Source organism: Tursiops truncatus, chromosome 3, assembly GCF_011762595.2.
Source record: "Tursiops truncatus isolate mTurTru1 chromosome 3, mTurTru1.mat.Y, whole genome shotgun sequence".
NCBI lineage: Eukaryota > Metazoa > Chordata > Mammalia > Artiodactyla > Delphinidae > Tursiops > Tursiops truncatus.
In genome coordinates, this window is record NC_047036.1 from 150759406 (window position 1) to 150765934 (window position 6529).

Here is a 6529-nt window from a genome sequence, read left to right on the forward strand (position 1 = left end):
TTGCTTGTCTCATTTTACATTCTTTCTGATCTCTGGGCCCTGGTGATTTATCTCCCATGGAATGGAATAAGGAGGGGAACAAGTAGGGACAGTCCCTTCGAGCAGCGGCCTCATGCCTGGCATGTCCTTACCTGCTCTCAAGGCTGACTGCTTCCCACACATATGTTGCCTTGTTTAAGCCTCAAGCCCTCGATCCTTTGTTGAAATACAATAATTTCACTCCTATGGTTTTCAATACCAAAAACTCAACCTCCAGGAGGGCTAAAGTCTAATTTGTACTCCAAACCAAGTAGCAGTGCAGTTCACTACTACTGAGGCTGGATCCATAAAGACTTCAAGACCACGTCCAGAAGACAAGTTATTATATATAATACCCTAGAAGGTCTGAAACATAATTATCATATACATAGCTGGTCCTTCAGAGCTTTTTACCTATAACATGTTTTTTGATGAAAGTTATTTAATGTACTGGAGATAACTGTGACTTACTGATCAAATATTTGAATACTTATACTTACCTGGGATTTCAGTTCTGCTGAAAGAAAAAGGAAGAACAGGACTCACTAAAAAAAAAACAAACTTTAGAAATGAAAGTAAAAATCTTAACACACACTATCACTTTTGGAAGCAGCACAGAGGGGCAGTCAACGGTAAAACACTGGTGAAATAGGTCAAAACTCTGGGCCAAAAATCCATTGTCGTTATCATCAGTGACAGTACCACAACTGTGCCCTTCAGAATTAATAATCACTCCTAAGGATCTTCATTTGGCACCAGATGATGCGTTTAAGAGAAACGCTCTGGGAGGTTTTGAATCAGACTTGGTTTTTTGTTAGCCAAGTTACAGGAGAATTTTTAAAGTGGGGGGAGGGGAAGAAGGAAACGGACCAGGAAAAGAATTTAAGCCATCATCTATAAACCAACAAGGCACTGATAGTTCCAAACATTATGTCAGAAACTAAAATGACTGATATAGGCTCAAGTGGTTTATAAAACCTATAAAAAGACTACAGCAAAGTCCCCATTTATCTGTAGAGTTCAGAAACTAAAACAAGGAATATTTTAGCTTAAAACCTTATCTCAAGAGAATCATATACACTTCACATGAATAAAAATACCTGAAACCAAACATTTTTAAAAGCTCCAATACCCCAAATATAAAGAAAAATATTAATCCAGAAGACTCAATCAATCCATGATAATCACAGAACGGCTGGGCAATCTCTATCTCCCTTCCACACTAACCATCCATCCCATGGAAGACCAAGGGAGATCAGACCTTCCACACTTACCTTCCAGACCTTCCAGACACCTGGCTGCTGCAAAATTCTATGGAGACTCCTTGTGGAACAGCAGTTTCCCATCTCTTGTGTCTCTCCCTATCATGATCATGATCATGCAGGAAGCAAGTCTGGCTGTGCTATTTCTTATCATTGTCTGTCACCCATCTGCAGCATGGTATTGTACAGATAAGGAAAAAGTAGTTCCCTTTCCCCCAGAAGGTTGAGGCTCAGGTACAGGGTAATTCTCCTGTGCACACAGTCATTATTTAGGCCGACTCAGTGACTTCAACAGGCTTAATCATGTGATCAGGTTTGTTGCCAGCTGCGTAATGCTCCCACATCTGTAGATAGAGCCGCTCTAGGTCCACTGTGTATTGTTTGGTGTTGAACAGAGGGCTAGATGTTCTCTGCTTCCAGACTTTGCCACGAATTTTCTTCAGGTATTCTAGATCAGTTCCCAGTTTCACAGCTATGTCTTCATATTCTTGTCTATTTTGAGCAATAAGCTCAAGACAGCCTAAACAAGTGAGCTGGGAAGCTGCAACTCGGGAAGCAAGAGTCTCTCCTGGCATAGTCACCATGGGTGTCCCTGACCAAAGGACATCCATCCCTGTGGTGTGTCCATTACAGAGTGGAGTGTCCAAGCAGACATCAGCCAGCTGGCCTCTCCGAACATGTTCCTCTTTAGGAGCAACAGGTGAAAAAATGATACAGTTCTGGGGAAGGCCCATGTTTTGTGCATAGTGTTGAATATTAGGTTCTCCTACTGCTGGAAAACGCAACAGCCACAGTACACTATTGGGAACACGCTTCAGAATATTTGCCCACATCTGCAAAGTAGATGGGTCAATTTTATACAACTGATTAAAGTTACAGTACACAATGGCATCTTCCGGTAACCCGTACTGAGAACGTGTGGTTACAATAATGGTACGGGGAACCTCCTCTCCAGTGGCAGCCTTAATGTTGATCTGGGTAGTTGCCAGTCCATTGCTAAGACTGAATCCATTAATTGTTATCTGAATTTGTCCTCTGTTAATCATTTCAATAACTGCCTCTGCAATAGTATTCATAGGAATGACAGGCATATTAAGAGCTGTATTACTGCTGTCTGCATTGTCTCCTCCATCAGGACATTTCATCTTGACAATCTGCACATCTGGGAGACTATCAAGAAATGCTTTGAGGTCGATGCCATTCAGCACAATCCGATTGTCATAAATGTGCCCATTGGACTGAAAATCGATGACTGCTTTCTTCTTCAGGTGAGGGAACATATTAGCATGATCACCAATAAAGAAAGTATGGGGCATATAAGCCAGTTTCTCAGAATACTGCTCAGCAACTTCAGCAGGTGAAGTTTCCTGATCTGTGATGATATAATCCATGAAAAGCACGCCACTGGTCCCAGGGTAGCCCAGCCACATTGCCTGAATAGGAGCTGGCCTGAGAGCAAAGAGTTCATTTCGAGCACCCCTGGTATAACCATTCATATTTACAAGGATGTGTATACCATCTTGATGGATGCGATCAGCTGCTTTCCCATTGCATGGAATCTGAGAAAGATCAATGAAATGATGGGCTTCTGCCATCACCTTCGCTCGGAAGTTTGTGCCATCATCTGGGCTCAGGGCATAACAGAATACCTCAAATTTATCAGGATTGTGCATGCCTGGAATAGACTGCATAAGATGAGAAGTAGGATGATTCCCAAAGTCAGAACTCACGTATCCTACACGCAGTCGACCATCACTGAGCTTCAAGTCTTTTGGATGTTCGTACGGTGGTTTATGAAGGACACTGATCTCATCCAAGCAGAGGTTCCCGTGGCTCTCAGCAATAGCCTTCCTGAAGCCATGAGAAAGAGGATAGAGCATACTATGATGAGGCTGCACAGAAGGCAACCTATTCTTCTCCAGCTGGTCAGCCACAATGCTGACCAACTTCTTCATTCGCTCATCATAGTCTGTCCAATCACAGACAATCTGCAGGCAATGAGCCAAATCACAATAAGCGTCAGGAAAATCAGGTTCAAGCTTCAGAGCAGTGCGATAAGAAGCAATTGCTTCTGGAATATTCCCTGAATACTTGTGAATGGAAGCCAGATTGCTGTGGGCATCCGCAAGTGCAGGGTTAATCTGAATGGCACGAGTATAACACTGCAAGGCTCCCTGAACATCCTGCATCTCCTTTAGAGTGTTTCCCATGTTACAGTAGGCATCAGCAAAGGTAGGACTGATTCGAACAGCCTCCTTATAATGCATCAGAGCTTCCTGCAGTTTTCCCTGCTGCTGCAATACACTTGCTAAATTTGAATGGGCAACAGCAAACTCTGGGAAGACTTCTAATGCTTTACAATACAAGCGAACTGCCTCTTCAATGTTCCCCTGGTCTCCCTTGATATTGGCTAGGTTATTCAGAGAGTCTGCATGGGTGGGACACAGCCGCAGAGCTGTATTATAACAATCTTCTGCTTCGGCAACACTGCCCTTCTCTTCCAGAGCGTTGGCTAGGTTGCAGTAAGCATCAGGGAAATGTGGTTGCAATTCAATAGCTCGCCTGTAGGTGTCTATTGCCAGATCTATCAGGCCTTGCTCATAGTATACACAAGCCAGGTTGGCATGTACCACAGCATGATTTGGGCTCAAGCTTAGGGCACAAAGGTAAGCTGCCACAGCTCTGTCAAAAATCCGTGCCTCTTTCAAGACATTTCCTAAATTGATATAAGCATCCAGAAAACGGGGGTCAAGGGTGACAGCCTTTTCAAAGTGATGAATTGCAAGCCAAATCTCCCCTTGTGCATTGAAAACACAGCCAAGATTACTCCAAGCTACTGCAAAGTTCGGTTGCGTCTCCATTGCTTTCAAATAACATGCCTTGGCTCCTTCCAAGCGACCCAGGGCTTTGAGCAGGTTCCCCAGGTCACTGCGAACACAGTACAAATCAGGATTGCACTGAAGAGCAGAGACGTAAGCTTGTACTGCCCCTTCCATGTCGCCTGCTGCTACCAAAGCGGCTGCCAGGTTAATATAACCATCGATGAAATCTGGTTTGAGATGCAATGCATGCCGGTAATGCTCAATTGCTTCCTGCAACTGCCCTCTTTCCTTGTACACATTCCCCAAATTCGAATAGGCTTCTGCCAGAAGAGGGTTCTGTTTAATTGCCAGAGTACTAAAGTGGGCAGATCTGTCCAGCCTTCGACACTGGAAGTGTAGAGATGAAAGTAATAAAAGTACTCCAGTATTGTCTGGCTCTTGTCTCCACAGCTGCATGCAGTGTTTCTCAGCTGCCTCAAAATTTCCTGCCTGATATTCTCGATGTGCCAACTCAGCTAACCCTTGGAAGGAAAGCATACGTTTCGTTGGTTCTGTGCTGTCGGCCACGTTGCCCACAGAAGACGCCATCTGGAGCTTCTGCAGAGAGTGAGAAAAGGGGGTAATTGAGTCCCGCTGCCGCCACTACTGGCAAGAATGTTTCTAGAGGTAGCAAATATGAGGGCAGCAGCCGTACCACTGCTTTGGCAGGCTTAAGCGGCGGCAACAGTTACAGGCACCGAACCTTAGGAACTCTGGTTGGTCGTCTAACTGTCACGCTCTTGAAATCTTAATTCTTAACCCTGCCCTCTTCCACCATTTTTCTCCTAATCAGGGAATAAAAATTACCTATACACTTGCCTTAGAAGAAATCAAAAGTCAGTAGTCCAAACACTTTTCAAAATTTTGTTTTCTGCCTAGTTGGAAAGGAAATACATGATTGACTTTACTTCATCATTCATATAGTCAATGTGGAAAACATTAGGGCCGTGAATTTCAATACAGTAAGATCAGAAAATTTTAAATTGGCCTTCCCAAACCACTAATAAGTAACCGATGTTGTATATAATGCTAAAATCTTAGAGACTGAGTTTGATATTTTAAAAGTTCTGAAAGGATTAGCTAATTTCTCCTCATCATATTTCTCATGCCTCAAACCTGAGTATTACTTTTTTAAAAATAAATTTATTTATTTTTATTTATTTATTTTTATTTTGGCTGCGCTGGGTCTTCAATGCTGCGTGCAGACTTTCTCCAGTTGCGGCGAGCGGGGGCTACTCTTTGTTGCGGTGCCCGGGCTTCTCATCACAGAAGCTTCTATTGTTGTTCCACAACTCTATGGGTTCCTTTTTAGGTCCTATGAAGAACCCTAGAAATTAATTCATGTAATTATAGGTTTTTGCAAAATTGTCAAAAGTGAGATATTTTCACTTCCATCAGGTAAGACCAGCGTCTCTTTCTTTGCCAATTTTCCTTCTATCATATTCCACTATGTTGGATCATATTGGAATGGCCACAGGCTTTTTTGAAATCTGGCTAAGGAGATTTTCTTTTGTTCTGTGGTACGCGGACCTCTCACTGTTGTGGCCTCTCCCGTTGTGGAGCACAGGCTCTGGACGCACAGGCTCAGCGGCCATGGCTCACGGGCCTAGCCGCTCCGCGGCATGTGGGATCTTCCCGGACCGGGGCACGAACCCGTGTCCCCTGCATCGGCAGGTGGACTCTCAACCACTGCGCCACCAGGGAAGCCCTAAGGAGATGTTTTAAGTGAGGCTATTATGTGATTTTCAGACACCACCATATGTAATTGACTATATACTATCCCATTACAGGAATAACTTCCAGTACTCATACTGACTACTCTACTGACTTAACTAGCACAAGACACAGAAGCATAAGGACAAAAACCACCTTACAATATAGCCATGTCTTGCACTTCACAGCTCTCAAAGCATGTGCGTTTGAAGAAGAAAAAACCAACTGAAAAGTACAAAACCAGAAGCTATTCTGTGGAAAATTATTTCAATCATCAGGCATGTGAAAGATAAGTCAAAGATTCAGTTCTCATCAATGCTTAGTCAAAACGGGAAATTTTCTTCTGTCAAGAATATACTCCAGGGGCTTCCCTGATGGCGCCGTGGTTAAGAAGCCACCTGCCAATGCAGGGGACAAGGGTTCGAGCCCTGGTCCGGGAAGATCCCACATTCCACGGAGCAACTAAGCCGGTGTGCCACAACTACGGAGCCTGCGCTCTAGAGCCCGTGAGCCACGACTACTGAGCCTGCGAGCCACAACTACTGAAGCCTGCGTGCCTAGCGCTCGTGCTCTGCAACGAGAAGCCACCGCAATGAGAAGCCTGTGTACCGCAACAAAGAGTAGCCCCCACTTCCTGCAAGTAGAGAAAGCCTGCGCACAGCAACGAAGACCCAA

The 6529-nt window shown here is 44.2% G+C and overlaps 1 pseudogene; it reads right to left on the reverse strand.

Moving 5' to 3' along the window:
* Positions 1 to 1293: 1293 nt before the first annotated feature.
* On the reverse strand, positions 1294 to 4696 carry LOC117311663 (UDP-N-acetylglucosamine--peptide N-acetylglucosaminyltransferase 110 kDa subunit pseudogene; annotated as a pseudogene).
* Between the last annotated feature and the right edge of the window lie 1833 nt (positions 4697 to 6529).